An 18,328-nucleotide genomic window follows, 5' to 3' on the forward strand; every position below is an offset into this window, starting at 1 on the left:
CTTATTATCGGGGAAACACGGTAGACACTTCTGGGCAAGATGGCTACCTGGAAGCAGGCTATCCAGAGTCGACATAGCCACTCCAGAAAAACCCTGAAGCTCTATACCAAGCCAAATGATGATAATGAAATATAATGAGAAATTATAGTAAGACTTTCCACTCTAGAACAACACAAAGAATTTGTCCATAAGTTCATGGGAAATAGGAAATCTTTGCTTTGCCAGCAAAGATAATGAGATGATTGCAGGGTAGCTTTCCGGTGTGATCAAAGATGGATCAACAACATCTATAGCTGACAAAGACTGCAGCAACAACAGGAAGATAGCTCAAAGCAAGCTCCAGGGTAGTCAGAACGTCCCAGAGAGGAGACCTGGGAAATCCCAGGGAGTCCCAAGAGGCAGCAACCAGCATGGCGCTGCTACCACAAAACTCAGACAAAGGAGATCCCAGGTCCAGAGGCCCTGAAGTACCTAATGTCCTGAGAACCTAGGAGGGATCTGATGACTCAGAACTCTGACCTTCAAAGATTCAGGGAGTAGCAGGGAAGGTAAAGGAACCCAGGAGACCCAGGACAAGAGCAAGCAGAGCTGATTTTCCTAGCCAAAGCACACCAGGGGACAGAGCCTGGCCCTTGAATGGAACCTCAATAAAGGAACAAAAGATGGAGAGAAGAGGAAATCAAAGACCAACCAACATGAAAAATTATTATGAATATAGTGATCCAGCAAAGAAGAAGATTCCTAAGGAACAAATGGAAGGAAAGGCTGAAAGAAAAAATTGGTTTACTATGAGGACTATAGGAATACCTAGAAGAAAAGAAGGAATAGATAAAAATATGAGATTAAAGTCCCAGAGTTGGGTGGAGAATAGTAAAATAGAAATAATGAGCTCCCTAAAAACTAGAACTTACCAAATAGAAGTCAATGACTCTATGAGACAAGAGATATTAAAACCAAATCAAAAGGTTAAAGAAGGGGGAAAAAAGGTAAGATATCTGATATAAACAAATCTGACCTGGAAAAAAAAGGTCAGAATGAGATAATTTCAAAATTATTGGACTCTCTAAACATCATGATTTTTAAAAAGAGGCATGTATACTATAATTCATGTAATTATAAATGAAAATTGCTGAGATCCATTAGGACCAAAAGGTAAAGTGAATTTAGAAAAAAATCCATTAAAGTCCCAGATGTCACACCCCAAATCCAGGGGGGGAAATAGTGAAAACATCCAGAAAGAAACAGTTCAAGTGCTAAAGTAACATAGTATCACAAAAGACTTAGCACTTTCTACTATAAATGAAGAAGACTTTGAATACAATATTCCAAAAGGCAAAAGATACAGACTTACAATCAAGAATAACTTACCCTGAAAAAACTGAGTATAGTTTTCCTGGGGGAAAAATGGATCTTTAATGTAATAAAGGACTTTAGCATAAGAATCAAGAGAAAGCTAGAAAGGTAAATTTATTTGAATTACTGGAGGGGGGGTGCATGATGGTACAGTACTGACATTCTAAGGGGAGAGAAGAAAAAAGTATCCCTTCAGAAGCTTAAAATCTTCAAAGGGTACTGACAGAGTTAATAAGGAAAACAGTTCCTGCAGATTGGATCAGTTCTATCCTGAGAGTTTTGAAGAGGGTAAGGGAGAGAGAATAAAAGGAATGGAGAAAGATGAGGGTTAAGCTTACTATTTCTAATAATTAGGGTGTGTGAGAAGAGTATTCAAATATATAGGAAGGGGAGGGAGAAGTGAGTACCAGAGAAACCTCACTCATATCTGAAATGAACAAAAGGATTTAACATACAAACAGTTTGGTGTAGAAATATATCATACTCAAGAGAAAAACAAGGGAAATGTGTGTGGGTGGAGTAGGGTTAAGATGGAGAATAAAACTATGGAAGGGATAGATGCAAACAGGACAGCAGTTCTTCCACTGGTTCTCTGTTTTGAGAATAAACAATTCCAAGATCATGGATTTATATTTGAAAGGGACCTAGGAAGTCATCTATGATACAGGATGGAAAAGTGTGAAACCCTTCTCTGCCTATCCTATGTATAAAATTCCCAGCTGATATAAACATTCAACTACAATCAAAATGTTTTCTGTTGCTTCAAAAAGAAAACAGATGCAACAATAATATCCCCCTTCTCACGGGAAAGTATTATTTTCCCAAGAATCTTGCTGAATGTTCTTTACTGTGAACAGCAACAAAAACCATTTTCTTGATTCAAGCTCAGGTCCAACTGTATGTCTGGCCATGAGAGTTATTATTTTTTTTAAATTAGTGGGCTTTGGAGAAAATAGGTAGCCTATGCATGCCTCTTCCAACCTGGCAGCTAATTACTTCTTATTCTAGAACAAAAGTTCCCAAACTTGCCATCCCCTTTTAAAAAAAATTACTCAGCACCACCCTAGAAATCTACTTTCTTTAACCGCTTAACAGGTTTTGAAATTTACATCATTTCAAATATTTATATATACATACATACATATATATATTTTTTTTTAATGACATATCTTCAATTTAAAAATTTATTGTAAATTTGTGGGGTTTTTTCCTGCACTGAAATTCTGATGACACATTATTGTGTCATGTAACTATACAGTACTATACTGTAAACAAGTCATTACATGCCATATTCCTGCTGATGCATGCCAGACTTCCTGATGATGCATGACATGCTGGCCTGCCAACACTTGCTTGTTAAGACCTTTTGGCGAACCTGATTTCTGATAGGTTATAACTTGCATTCTGTATGTTTATTTGGAAAATAATGTAATCGCTATGACTTTAACTCTGTTAGACAACAGATAAAACATGTATGAATGGTTTTTCAAAAATTTCTTGTCCTTTCTTCTTTCTTTATGCTTCTACCACCTCCTTATTTTTATTCAATACCCCCCCCCAAATTGCACCCAAGGTTATTACTGCCCCCCCGGATCATTCCAGCCCTCACTCTGGGAACCTATGGAGATGGTAAAACACAGAGATTATATATATTTAGAGTTGTGATCTTGCCCATCTCTATATGTTACAGATGAGGAAAATAAAGCCCAGAAAAGATGTGACTTACCCAAGGTCACCCAGCTGGTTAAAAGGTAGCCTATATAGAAGAGTCAGAGGTCTATCATGAGCAAGTCATTTAACTTTTCTTAGCCTCAATTTACTCATCTGTAATATGAAGAAGTTGGCCCAATTGATTTTCAAGGTCCCTTCCAGCCCTAAAGCTAAGATCTTACACAAGAGCAAAATGAGAATTTGAACCAAGGATCACAGATTCTTAGCCCCAGTGCTTCAGTAACTGTTGAAGAGACAATCAAAGAATTATTCTTATCAAGCCACCTGAATGATGCCCTAGGACATTTACATTTCCAGGGGGTATGTGAGTGGGTAGCTGAGGTTTTCCTTCTACCTTTGAGTTCTCACTTCACAAATTCGTGTATGTGTGTGTGTGTGTGTGTGTGTGTGTGTGTGTGCATTCATTCAATGATTCCACATCTCAAGTTTCTAAGTTACTCTTAGGATTTTCAAAAATCAATGAAGATGCTATTTTTTAAGGGTATCAAAAGATCCCTCACAAATTTTCTGTCTCTGTCATCATCTTCTGGTTCCTCTTTGGCTACAAGAAAATCAGGGAGCCAGTTCAGTTCTCTCTCTCTTTTTCACCCTCTAGGGAGGTGGAAGAATAGATGATGTAATGTGTTTCTTAAGTGTCCTGTATCCATCTTAAACAAACATGAAGCTGAACAAGCTTCACTACAGGCACATTGCTAACAGGGGAAATTGTTCCTGCCCATACAGAGCTTGAAGTGACCCAGGTGCATACTCTTGAACCCCACACTAGATACCCTTGGCTAGAAAGGCTACCGTCCTCTCTGCCATCAAATACCAGAAGCTTCTTGGCATCATGTGCTCTGGTGTGGAACAACTGAATAGTCTCTTAATGAGCATTTGACTCCTTTTTCTTGTATCATGGCTATTACACATAAATGTTCTCCCCCATTAAAGGATGTACTGGTGCCAGGAATTGAAGTGAGCTGCTCATCCCTTTGCCTATGAAAACCTATGTAGTTATTATGTGTCAGTTTCTCAAAAGAAGCAATTTCTTTTTCATAATGGCTTTATCCAGAGGCTCTCTTCTACAGTACAGCTTATATTACTGAAAGATCCTTGCATGTGGGAGGTGGTCTTACTACGTAGACATAGCAGTAGTAGAAACAGTAGTAGTAGTGATGGTAGTGGTGGTGGTAGTACAAGTAGTAGCAGTAATATAGTAATATCCTATAGCTGGGTAGCACTTTTAGGGCACCCTTTCTCTCAGATTCATAAGAATTTCTTACAAGATAAAAGAAGGAAAAGCTTTTGCTCATAGGGCAAGAAGACATTTAGCCACAATCAACAAATTAGTCAATCAATCAACAAATACTTATTAAATACCTACTATATACCAGGTACTATGCTAGAACTTGGAGATGTAAAGACCAAAAAATGAAACTGTCCCTACTTCTAAGGAATTTGTATTTTATCAGAAAAGAAACACACACATAGAACAGCACATATAAAATAAATACAAGCTGTTTTTGTGGGGGGGGGGGAGTTTGGGAGGGTTGGCAGTTGGAAGATCAAAAAAAGCCATAAGCACATGGAAGGAAGAATTTGAATAGAGTTGGAAGGGAGAATACCTTAGATGACACATTTTGGACGAGGTGGGGGATTGACATCCCCTATGAGCTAATCCCAAGGTTTTGTTTACGTGTAGATGAGCTTGTGCTAGGGCTGATGGCCCTGTAGCTGTGCAATGGATTGGGCAGCAGATTGTATTAAGTAGATTCTTTTTTTTTTTTTGAGGGCAATTGGGGTTAAGTAACTTGCCCAAGGTTACACAGCTAGTTTTTTTTGTGTGGGTGTTAGTGTCTGAGGCTGGAACCGAACTTGGGTCCTCCTGACTCCAGGCCGCCGCTTTACTCACTGCACCACCTAGCCGCCCCTATTAAGTAGATTCTTAAAGGCCTGCTAACCAAAGGTGGGTCTCTTAGTTTAAAGGACCTGCTTAGGAAAAAGTGTGTTTTTGAGTCCATTTCAGACCAGTGGGTAACAAATCTTGCAGCCTTGTCTCAGATGTGAACAGTATCCTTGAGGTGAGGCAGCTACTCCAAATGTATAATCATTAGAGTCACCAGATATGGAGAGAGGATCCAATTTCACTTCTTACTGCTGTCCTGTATCTTAGAATACCACAAGCGTCCCTTGGCCTCTCGTGCTAACCCAAATGCTGGGTCACTTTATGTTTATCGTCATATGCCCACTCCTTAGCACAATGTCTTACACATTTTGTGGCTGTTGTTTGGTCACTTCAGTCCTGTCTGACTCTTCATGACCCCATTTGAGGTTTTCTTGGCAGGGATACTGGAGCAGTTTGCCGTTTCCTTCTCCAGTTCATTTGACAGATGAGGAAACTGAGGCAAACAGGGTTAAGTGACTTGCCCAGGGTCACACAGCTAGTATATGTCTGGTGGCCACGCCTGAACTCAGGAAGATGAATCTTCCTGATTTCAAACCCAGTGCCTATTCACTGTCACTTAGGTTCTTGTCTTGCATATAGTGGGTACTTAATGAAAGTTTGCTAGATTTGATTAGGTTATGTATGGGTTATACCACACTGAAATGATAAGCCCAGGCTCCTTTTCTTCATATAGATCACTTTCTAATAATGTCATTTCCAAAAATAAGTGAATGAATTTTTATTTCCACCTATAACACCTAACAAGTTGACCTAGGCAGTGGCTGTCAATGACTTTCAATAGTAGGTCACAGATCTAGAATTGGTAGACACATTGGAGATTATTTTATCTAATGACTTCATTTTACAGAAGAGAAAAGAGATTAAGTGATAGAGCCACAGGGATAAGAATTAGCAGGGTCAGGATTCAAATCTAGTTCCTCAGACAGGGACCCAGCATTCTTTCTTCTCCATCTCTCTGATGCCTCAGTTCTTTCTGAACCTGCTTCCTTTGCATGGGCATAAGCCCCAGGTTACCAAGAGGCCCTTCTTCATCATTCTCTGGATTTGTGACTTCTAGTTTGTTTAGGCACCACTAGGATGTGGAGGAAATTTTTATTTTAGCCTTTTTTTGGAGGGGGAAGACACAGCAATTGGGGTTAAGTGACTTGCCCAAGGTCACACCACTAGTAAGTGTTTAGTGTCCAAGGCCGAATTTGAACTCAGTTCCTCCTGACTCCAGGGCCAGTGCTCTAGTCATTGTACTATCTAGCTGCCCCTGTGGAGGACATTTCACTTTTGTATTTTATTTGTGGGTTTCATGACCCAGAATACTGATTTATCTTAATAAATACACTTCCTATGTACCTGGCTGCGTGCTAAGCACTTGAGACGGAAAGAAAGGCAAAAGACAGGCCCTGCTTTCAAAAGCTCATAGTCTAATGGGGTGATGGAGGCAGCCAGGGGGCACACTGGGTAGACTGCAGACCTGGAGTCAGGAAGACTTATCTTCCTAAGTTTACATCTGGCCTCAGACACTGTGACAAGTGTCTGGGCAAGTCAACCCGTTTGTCTCACTTTCCTCATCTGTAAAATGAGTCAAAAAAGGAAATGGCAAACCACTCCAGTGTCTATGCCCAGAAAACCCCCAAAGAGGTCATGAGGAGTTAAACATGAAAGAAAAACCAAAACAGGGGAGATAGCATGTAAACTACTATGTACAAACAAGCTACATACAAGAAAAACCGGAAATAATCAACAGCAGAAGGACCTGGGAATAAGGGGCATGAGGAAAGGCTTCCTTTTGAAGGTGGGATTGAAGGAAGTCAGGGAAATTAGGAGGCAGAGATAAGGAAAGAGCATCCCAGGAATGGAGGAAAGCCAGGGAAAATGTTGCACTCAAGAGACAGAGGTTGAGAACAGCAAGGAAGCCAGTGTCAACAGGATAGCAGAATATGAGGGGTTGGGGAAAAAAGATGTAAAAGAGCAGAAAGGGGGGACAGGTTTCAATGACTAAGCAAGCAAGCTGGATCTGACAAATTTCTAGAGTTTTCTTTCAGAATTAAGAGCCAATGATTTCAATGCTAGTATCCTATTCCCCTCAAAAGTTAGCAGAAAAAGAAGAAAGACCTATCCAAGAAAGATATTTATCATTATTCTATTTATAACAGCAAAAAAAATTAAAAACTGGAAATAACCACTATGTCGAACAGCTGAAGAACAATTGAATTTTACAATATCTTCAGTGACATCTGGCAACACTTTGGGCTATCTGAGCAGCAGGATTAGAAATCACTGTTTTAGGCCATAGTTTTTCCAAACTAGAAACCACAGATTTTGGGAGCTATGGGAAAGTTTGTTAGGGTTCTGGGGTTATTTTGAAAGAGGACTTAGGCTTTCAGCGTTTTTATGAAGTTGCTCTTTTCAAAACATATGTATTTTAAGCTTATGTGAAGACGGGGCACTGTATAAATATCAAAGTAAACACCAAATAAGGATTAATCTTGGAACAATCTGAACTGCAAGTAACCCAGAGGGTAATGGGAAACCATATGGTGGATATAAGACTTTGATGAGAATAGCACAGTAGGAGAATTTGGGATAGATAAGATCTACAGTAATGGCAACAATATCCACACCAATGAAGCCAGGGTTTCATAAAAATATCAAAGAAAGGTAAGGATATCAGAGGGGAAGCACTGGTAACAATAATTATTTTCCCTTGTCTATTCATGTGTTTCTTTAACCAGATCATGTTCAAACACAGGTAGTAAATTTTGTACCTATAGATGGCAGTTTGGGGTGACACAGTGGATAGATCACTGGGCCTGGAGTCAGGAAGACTCATCTTCCTGAGTTCAAATCCAGTACCAGATATGTAATAGTTGTGTGACCTTGGGCAAGTCACTTAACCTTTTTTGCCTCAGTTTCCTCAGCTGCAAAATGAACTAGAGAAGGAAATCTTTGCCAAGAAAACCCCAAATGGAGTCGCAAAAGGCCAGATGTGACTGAAAAAAATGTCTCAACAACAAGGCTATCATTCCTGAATCCAGTTACTTCTTTTTCTCTTGTATCCAAATCACATCCTTATCTTCAGTCTATAGTAGTATTCTTGTTCCCATGTCTAATCAATGAGAGGCAGGGTAGCATATGGGATACAAGGCTGGCCTCAAAGGAAAATCTGGATCAAGCTTTGCCTCCAATACATCCTGGTTGTGTGACACTGAACATATCACTTGGCCTCTCACTGCTCTAGGGGACTCTCTAAGCCTAGAATTTGCAGAGAAGGAACTGACCTGCACTGGTGGATGGGGGTTCCCTCATTCAGAATAATGAAATCACAGTTTCTATCCCCATCTGTAATTGATAACAACATTAAAAGTAAGCAGTTCATGGACTGCCCTCTGTTGTTGTTAGATCATTTCAGTCATGTCTGACTCTGTGACCCCATTTGCCCCATTTGGGGTTTTCTTGGCAAAGATCCTAGAGTGGTTGGCCATTTCTTTCTCCAACCCATTTAACAGATGAGGAAACTGAGGTAAACAGGGTTAAGTGACTTGCCCAGGGTCACACAGCTATTAAGTGTTTTGGGCCAGATTTGAACTCAGGAAGATGAATCTTCCTGACTCCAGACCCAGGTCTATTCACTGAGCCACCAGCTGCCCCCCCAAACATCGACAGGTACAAATTTACTACCTGTGTCATGATCTGATTAAAGAATCACATAAATAGATAAGGGAAAATAATTATTATGACCAATGCAACCTCCTTTTCCAGGCTGGTTATTAATACTTCAGACTCTGTACTTGTAATCCCCAGAAGAATATGAGTTCCTTGAGGGAAAGGAGCTATTTTTCGTTCGTCTTTTTATCACCAGCAGCTAGCGCTATGCTTTACAAATAACAGCACTTAAATGTTTGTTGAATTGCTGAATCACAAAGGTGATTCCAAGGTTTTCACCAGGAAGACCTGGACCAGGGCTGGTGGACTCAGGGCCTTCTGAGAAAGTCCAATCCCCAGATCACAGAGTATGACTCTCCCACAGATAATAAGAAACCATTTCTTCCCTAATTTTAAAGAAAACATATATATTTTATTGATTTCTTTTGTTGTTACATAGCCTAAATTTCTCCTATTTCTCCCTCCCAGAGAACCATGCTATATAATGAAGAATTTCCTAATTTTGTTAAAACATTTTTACACAGGGATCTACCCTTGGCTCAAGGGAAAAAGCACAAGATTCACACTCTTACTCTCCTCAAGAAGCTTACATTCTTTTAGGGGACACAACATGTGATAGACTAGATCACTAGAGGAAGGGGAAAGTACTAATAACAAGGGATCACAGAAAGCTTCCCATAGAAGGTGGCATCTGAGCTGGGACCTGAAGGAAGCAAAGAATTCTAAGAGGTGGAGGTCGTTGCAGACTGGGTAACAGCACAGGCAAAGGCATAGGATCTGGAAACTAAATGTAAAGTTCAGGGGAAAAGTAAATAGGCCCATTTGGCAGGAACTTGGGAGTGCCTAAAGGGAGTAATATGGATTCATCTTGAAAGGTAACACTGGAGCCTGACTGTGAAAGACTTAAATGCCAGACAGAAGAATATGAATTTTTTCCCCCTATTTAGTTATTTGGGAAAGATGAGGTTCATTAAGGTTTTGTTCTTTCTGATATAAGATTCAAGTTAAAAATTCACTCTCCAATATATACATGGGTGACTGTCACTGTTTCTAATGCTTCACAAGCATTTAAAATTAACCGTACATGCACTGATGCACTACCAGGCTCCCCTGGGAGATGTCTGTGTGATGCGGTGAGGGGGTGGTCATTTAGTCACTTCATTTTTCTCTTTCTCTGTAGATAAGCACACCTGCAGTGGGTCATGGGATCATTGTTTTAGAGTTGGAAGGGATCACAGAGACCCTTCCTTTTACAGAGGAAGAAACTGAGGCCTGAAGAGGTACACAGGTAGTAAGTAACCATATAAATACATGTTCTCTGACTCTTTTGATTATACTACACTGCCTCTCGTGGAAGCTATTACAAGTTAGGATAAGCAGTATGCTCTAAATCTCCATGGCTGCCAGGGTATAGGGACAGCTTCTACCTCTGAAGTGGCATTTCCCCAAACTGCCAGTCACTGAAATGTACAGCATCACTGAGAGTCCCTACGTTCATCAGATATAGTTAGTCTGGTTTAGAAATGTACCGAGGACATTTGAGTCACCAGTGACGTGACAATATAAGGAGAACTTGCTCATGTGTTTGAGTCAGATATGCCTGATTCACAGAAAATCACTGTGATTCTCTACAAAGAAAGATGTTGTTCTAGAAAATGAGCATTTGTTGAGGAGCGATGAGAGCTGCAGCCCTAGAAACTTCAGGAGGTGGCAGATGCATCGCTTACTGTGGTAGCTTCTTTCCTAGGAATATCTTGTAGAAAATGTCTGTCTGAATCTTCCTGTGGATACAAAATCCTACTACCTTCACAAAGAATTTTTCTAGCCCTTTTATACATCATCATCATCATCATCAAAAAATTACCTTTAAATCTGGGGGCAATGACAATTTCTAAAGTCAACATCATCTGATGTCTACAGCAGAAGCTGATTTGTGGGTTTACTGTGGCTTATAAAGGCCTGCACAAAGACATTAGAACTCTGATCAATGCAAGGAACAATTGTGGCTTCAGGGAATTGTGTGAACCATAGGCATGGAAAGAGGCATGCACTGTCAGATGGGGTTAATATGTTGATTTGTTTTGTAATTGTCCTGATCTTTATTGCTACAAATAAGGATTCTAATCTACTTGCTTTCATGGGTGGTAGGTAGGACAGAGAAAATTATTTGGAAGTGGAGAGGATTTTAAAAAAAGGATCATCCTACTTTTTATACATACATGTGATTTGCAGGATTCACACAGACACAGTGTGTGTCCTATTTCAATCTTTCATAATGAAATTTTGCATTATGGATATAATCAGAAGTTGGAAGAGAAGTGCTATACGGTGAAAAGTTCTGGATTTGGGGAAGGCAGGCTTGAGTTTGAATTAGGATTCAAACTGTTTTTCTTGGGGGAGAGTGTTAAAGAAAGCTATAGCAATGAAGAGGAAGAAAGGCAAAATAAATAGATATACGAAATAAACTGATTCTATGTGTATCAGTCCCAGTTGGAGGCTTCCCCTACAATACCCACCAAAATATTATGTATATTGGTACTAAACATCAGGTTTCTGTTTTATTTTAAGGGAAGAAGGAGGCAGGAAGGAGAAATACTTCAGGGAGGCTGAGTCCATTTTTCTCCCTTGGGTTCAAATTAAGAATATTTAGATTTCAGTGTTTACTCCAAATATTCCATCCTTTCAATGAGAAACCCTCATTTCCATTTTCAACCCCTTGCAGGAGACTATTTCAGTTAATAATACTTCAGGCTTGCCCCAACCCTGAGGATGCAAACAGCCTTGGAGCACCAGGCCCTGACATTGCTTTTGAATCAAATCCCAGCATGCTCTCTCTCCCTTTTGGAAAACAAAAATATTGAAATAAGATCTTCTCATCTAGGAAAAAAAAGAGCTTCCCATTTCCCTCAGAGGAGCCCTCCCTGGCTCCTACATGTGATCTGCAGTTTGCATAAAGCAAGGACTCACCCGCAGCTGAGATCCTCCTACCTCTGGGAAGAAAAGAAATTCTCAACACAGAAAAATAAAGTAAAATAAAATAAACCCTCTGTAAGCTAGCAGGACATTATTCTGCTTTCTAGACAATGCCTGACTCCCAGGGCTCAGTTTCATAGAGCACTCTTAACCCAAAGCAGAAAAGCATTAGGTAGAGGGAAGGGGGGCAGGGCTGCTGCCATTTTTCATGTCTTTAGGGATAACTTTGTTCACCAAATAGGAAAAAGACAGGGAGTTCAGAGTTTTCCTTCTAGGTTCCATCAGAGGCAGGAAAGAGCGCCCCCCCCGCCCCAGCCCCCAGCCAAGCCTGTTCTCTCATGCAGGCAATCATGCATCTGATTCCACCTCCCTGAATGTTTTCAGTGCCACACATGTACCCAGCACAATGCACGCCATCCATAAACAACGGGAGCACTGGAGGCTGGTGGCGGCGGCGGCGGGAGAAGCTTTCATCTGCCAGGAGAAGCGTCTTGGCTTCATCCCACCAGCAGCAATTCATTTTTTTTTTCCTCCTCCAAAGAAATTAGACCCAGGTTCTGTTGTTATAGCAACAGTCAGAGCTACTTACGCAGGCCCAGCCCCACCAACTCCCTCTGACTCCAGTGGGCAGCAACTGCAATTATGTCTGGGATGGGGAGTGACCAAGGGAGGCTGCTGTCTGTTTAGCCCCTGTTTAGCCTTTGAAAAAGGGAAGAGAAAAGACCAAGCTGAAATTCTCTGTTTCCAAACTAGCAGTCAAAAGCAAACTGCCTTCACTTTATTGCCTGGAACTGGTTCCCCCACCCCCACCCTGACATTTGACAATCCAATGATCCTTCGTAGAAGTGGGGGCTACCAGTACTTGCAGTCTAGGTACAGAGTGGAAAGGATACTACTGTCTTTTTATGTTGTTAACATGGCAGTAGCCTTTTCAATCCAGGTATCACATGGGAAGAATGACAATGAAAGCAGTTACCGGAACTCTCAGCTTGAAAATCTTCAGAAAAGGGGGAGGCTGCTCAGTTTCCTGCCTTTTTAAAAATGCTTTTTTGGTCTTGCTTGTGATTTCATCAGAGTAGGGAACTCCAGGTATGGAATTTTCCTTCACTAATACAGACTAGCAATTCATTCTATTTATAAAATGTATTTATAATTTATAACCTTAGAGAGTTACCTAGAGAACTGAGAGGCTCACTTACTTGCCTGTGGTCACATGGCACTAGAGAGACAAGACTTAAACTCAATTCTTCTTGATTCTACAGCTAGCCCTCTTTCCTCCTTTTTCCTACTAGTATACAATTCCCGAATCAGAAATTCTAACTTCAACCCCCAACTCGTGAAAACAAAAACACCAACATATTTTCTCTAACTCAAAAAACCCCCAACCCTCATCTAATTATAATGCATCCCCCTGAGGCAATAAGAACAATTGAACAACCCCCCTCCCACAAATCTAACAGGATACAAGCACACAGACCCTAGAAAGACACGAAATTGGCACTCACTTTCTGCTCACCTGCCATAAATGGATGCAAATCCTAGCAAAATGCCTTCAGAGTGGTAGACCCTCAGTAAATGCTGGTGGAACAAATGCTCTGGGCAAATGGAAGAACACTTATTTGTCATGCTGACTTTAAATTTCTTAATGATACAGACAGTTATAACCAGGGGTGTGCTGGAACCAGCATGTAAGAAGGATCCAGTTGTTAAATTTTTAGCCTAATCAATTCTTATGAGGGCTTGATTTATTGATCTGTTGATTGTCCCTACTGTTAATAATATAAAATTAAAAGAGGGTGTGCACACTTCCTTCCCTCTCTCTTCTTCCCCAGAGCCAGGTTGTTGAACATTTACCAGCACACCTAGTAAAGATACTAGGGAATGACCTATATCACTCTGCTTGGCTGATTGCCTAGTTCAGCTGGGTCTCTCTCCACTATACCATGCTGTTTCACTTATTGGCTAAAAAAGATCTTGGCAACTCAAAGGGGATGAGCTTCAGTTAACTAGAAAATTCACTTGTGTGAATATTTCATTCCCTAAGGACACTGAACAAATAAGGTGTTCTTGTCTTTCATTTTTTGTTGACATCTCAACTCAATTTCCTTGCAAGAACCCTACTGGGAAGCATATAAATGTCAGCTATTATTATTATTCTTATTACTTTAAAATCCCAATACTTGCCCTCTCTTTTTAAGGAAAGGTTCAAAATAGGGTAATTCATCTTTGGATAACTGTGAGAAATCATACTGTTTATTTATTGGCTAGCATAGGTTGCATGGAAGAGTTGAGTTAAAGGGCAAGATGATAAAACCCGACAGTTTCCCACTTTCTTCACAGTAGGACTTCGTTATTCTCTTTGAAGTAAAGGCCCAGGTTATCAGCAATGGCTGTATTCAAACACAAATACAGAAATACAGTGCAAAACCAAGGGGGAAAAAGTTACTTTGCTTTCTACCCCTTCATCAGGCAGCATAATATCATAGAAAAAGTATTGTAGTTGGAGTCAGAAAACCCTGCTTCAAATCCTGGCTTTTCTACTAGCTACTTGTGGGATATGGGGCCTCAGTTACCTCAGATGTAAAACGACAGTTAGACAACTTTTCAAATTCCTTTTAGCTCTAAACTGCCACTCCTTCTGCCTTCCTTGATTAGGGGAAGGGAAAGAAAGAAAGAAAGAAAGAAAGAAAGAAAGAAAGAAAGAAAGAAAGAAAGAAAGAAAGAAAGAAAGAAAGAAAGAAAGAGAGAGAGAGAGAGAGAGAGAGAGAGAGAGAGAGAGAGAGAGAGAGAGAAAGGAAGGAAGGAAGGAAGGAAGGAAGGAAGGAAGGAAGGAAGGAAGGAGGGAAGGAAGAAAGAAAAAGAAAGAAAGGAGAAAGAGAGAGAAAGAGAGAAAGAAAGAGAAAGAAAGAAAAAGAGAGAGAAAGAGAGAAAGAAAGAGAGAAAGAGAAAGAGAGAAAAAAGAAAGAGAGAGAGAAAGGGAGAGAAAGAAAGAGAGAAAGAAAGGAGAGAGAGAGAAAAAAAGAAAGAAAGAGAGAAAGAAAGAGAAAGGAGAGAGGGAGGGAGGGAGGAAGGTAGGGAGAAGGAAGGAAGGAAAGAAGGAAGGAAGGGGAGGAAGGAAGAAAGAAAGAAGGAAGGAAGGAAGGAAGGAAGGAAGGAAGGAAGGAAGGAAAGAAGGAAGGAAGGAAGGAAGGAAGGATTAAAGGGACCATCCCTTGACTCACTTCTTAAAGAGGCCTATGTACTGAATGGGCATTACCTCACTCTAAGTACGTGAAAGGGTCTTAGCCTAAAAGGGCCAGGGTCTCTCATTGCATCCTGGGTCATCTTCAGGCGTCCTGATGAATATCTGGTCACTGGATCCAGATGGCTCTGGAGGAGAAAGTGAGGCTGGAGACCTTGCACAGCCCTCCCTTATTCAAATCCAAGTCAACTGGAAGTCATGTCATCATTTCCCTGATGCCATGGTCCTCTTTGAAAACAAAGGACAAACACAACAGCTTAGAACTTGGAGGAGACCACTGGACTTCACAGCTATGAGAACATTATACTTTAAACATGTGACAACCATAATCATACTTTTTAGAAATTCTTCATGATACCCAGATTCTGTCCACTAATGTTGAATAAACATGAAATAAGGATGATATGCAGCCCATCTGTTATAACCTTGTGACACATGGGACACAAACATCAACTACAAAAGGGAAACTAAGGCACAGAGTGATTAGATTCATAGTACTAGTGGGGAAAGCGGACATAAAATATAGGTCTGGCCCAGAATTCCATGATGCTTATAATAAATCACATCATCTCTAAAAGGCACAACCTTCTGCTTCCTGCCCAGACTGCACTATTAACACTCATGTGTGTCAGTGATTTTTATCTTTCTGATCCATTGATTACTGAAGCACATCTCCAGTATAGGTAAGCTTGCCCGTGTTTCCCCGATAATAAGACCTATCCCGAAAATAAGCCCTCCCCTTACTGTGTAAGATTCCTCTAAAATAAGCCCTCCCCCGAAAATAAGCCCTATTGAGATTGCTACTGTAGTGAAGGTGATCCCCTGCGCTACACGCTACATTACGGTACCCTCTGTATGCACCGTCCTCCCCGCCCCCTCTGGTGAAATGCACGCCGCGCTCTGAGCTGCATCCAATCAGAGCTGCAGCAGTGAGCGCATCATCCTGTTCTTCCCCAGTGATTTGCTTGCTGGCGCCATTGAGAGCAGTGCTGCGGAGGAGAGCTGAGGCAGGACAACATAAGCCCTCCCCTGAAAATAAGCCCTCTGGTGTTTTTCTTTCAAAAAAAAAAAATAAGACAGTGTCTTATTATCGGGGAAACACGGTAGTTATTTCTGTAACTAAGTATTTTTACATGGTTACACATGTCTAAAACTTCTCTGGGGGCAGAATCATTTTACCTTGGTCCTAGTTTAGGTGCACTATTTTTTTCTTTTAATAGAAAAGATTCTTTCAGATACACTGTCTTTCAAACTATGAGAACATATAAATATTTGTGGTTGCTTTCTATAAAATTGTAACAAGTAACTGGTTATCTTTGGTTTACTTCAACACCACAAATCAAAACCAACAAGGCATGCAGACTTCAAGTGTGGCAATGTAATAGATTTCACTTGGGGGCTGCTCATGTGGCTGGATTTAATAAATGATATTGGCAATAGGAATACCATGAGTACATATACACAAAAGGAAATGACAAGACTCTAAAAAGAATGTGACGTCATGCTCCCAGTACTGGTTCTAGGATTCTAGAACTTCCCTCTAGAACTAGGGTTTCATACAAGAACACCTTTCTTCTTGTTCTTAACTATGGGAGAAAAAATGAAGCTGGAACTGAAAGGACTTCTCAAAGCTGCAGGAGAACTTAATAAATTAAAAGAAAAAAAAGATGGTGAATAACAAATGCAAGTGTACTCTGCTAATCTTCACTAATTAATAAGTTTAAATATATTACAACTCGAGAGGAAACACCATCATAGGGAACAATGAGTTCCAAAAAAAAAAAAAGAGAGAGAGAGAGAGAGACTAGAAGGGACATGGAGTTATCTAAGTGAGATTCTGGAGGGAGTCACACCAGGGGGGGGCTTGAGCTTCCTGAATGGACTTAAGGCACACCCATTCCCTATAATGTGTCATTAATGTGACTGCAAAATGACAGCTGGGGTTATGGTGGGGTCAGATCTGTAAATATATACTGGCTATGTGTCCTTGAAAGTGACTTCACTTGTCTTAGCCTCAGTTTTCCCATCTAGAAAATGAGGACAGTGGACTAGATTATTTTTAAGGTCTACCAGCTCTAAAATGCTAGGGATTATGATTCCAGAAAGGTTCTGTATTTTATTCAATAACTTACTTTCAAAATTGCTAGACAAATACACCAGAACTTTGCTATTAACTCTGTCTGACAGACAGAGGAATTTGCATTAATACAAGAACATCATAGACCCCATCCAAAAGCATTTGGTTAAAAAAAAAGGATTGCTTCATACAGATAGAAAAAAATGAAATTCATTTGAAGGAACAAAAAGTGAAGAATCTCAAGAGAAATAATGAAAAAAGTGGGAAGGGAAATTATGTCTAGCAGTACCAGATATCAAGCTATATTTTGAAATAGTAATCATCAAAACTATTTGATACTGTTTAAAAACAGAAAGGTCGCTCCATAGGACAGACTAGGTATACAACATACAGAGGTATAAAACTCAAGGACTCTAGCTAGTAGAGTAAGGACTCACTATTTGACTCCCCTGCTCCCCCCCCCCCAAAAAAAAAGTTGGTAAAAAAAAATCGGAAAGCAGTCTAGAAGCAATTAGGTTTAGACCAGTACCTCATTCCATAGATCAAGAGAAACTCTAAATAGATATATGACTTAGAGATAAAAGGTCATATAATAAATAAATAAATTAGAGGAACAAGGAAGAAATTACCTTTAGGGAACTGTAGATAAGGGAAGAGCTCATAATAAAACAAAGGAAAGAGAGGATAACAAAAGATAGAAGGAACAATTCTGATTACATAAAACTAAAAAGTTTTTACCAAAACAAAAATAATGTTAGAAATAGAAAGGAAACACTTAATTGGGAAGAATCTGTGGGGTTAGTTTTTCTGATACAGGTCCCACTCTCAATATTTATAAGAAACTGATTCAAAATTTTAAGATAAAAGCCATTCCCCAATAGATAAATGGTCAGAAGACAAGAAGAGGCAGTTTTTCGAAAGAAGAAACCCAAGTGATCAACAACCATGTGGAAAAAAATGCACTAAATAACTAATAATTAGAGAAATAAAAATTAAAGCATCTTTGAGGTTCTACATTATACCTATCAGATTGGCAAAAAATGACAAATGTTGGTGGAGGAAAATAGCACATTAATATTACTGTTGGTGGAACTGTGAAGTGGTTCAGTCATTCTGGAAAGTAATTTGGAATATACTCCAAATGTAACTAAACTGTGTATACAATTTAACTCAGATATACCACTACTAGACTTATGTATCAAAAGAAGTAAAAGAAAGAATAAAAAGACTTATATATACAAAAATATTTATAGTAACTCTTTATTGTAGTGGGAAAGAACTCAAAACTAAGGTGGCATGCTTCAAATGGGAATGGCTAAACAAATTATGAAATATGAATATGATGGAATAT

General features: G+C 39.8%; 1 protein-coding gene across 3 annotated transcripts in view; it reads right to left on the reverse strand.

Moving 5' to 3' along the window:
- Positions 1-18,328, reverse strand: part of MAML3 (mastermind like transcriptional coactivator 3) — a 570,316-nt gene that overhangs the window by 235,216 nt on the left and 316,772 nt on the right. Inside the window, exon 1 of one of the 3 annotated variants that reach the window (XM_069105407.1) lies at positions 12,249-14,443. The exons of the other annotated variants lie outside the window; for them this stretch is intronic. The gene's annotated coding sequence lies outside the window, so the exon portion shown is untranslated. Of the gene's footprint in view, positions 1-12,248; positions 14,444-18,328 lie in introns of those variants that run through there. 3 annotated transcript variants of the gene reach the window in all.

Source organism: Petaurus breviceps, unplaced genomic scaffold, assembly GCF_028583685.1.
Source record: "Petaurus breviceps papuanus isolate PSGF00001 unplaced genomic scaffold, PetGlider_PUasm1.0 76, whole genome shotgun sequence".
In the NCBI taxonomy this organism is placed as follows: domain Eukaryota; kingdom Metazoa; phylum Chordata; class Mammalia; order Diprotodontia; family Petauridae; genus Petaurus; species Petaurus breviceps.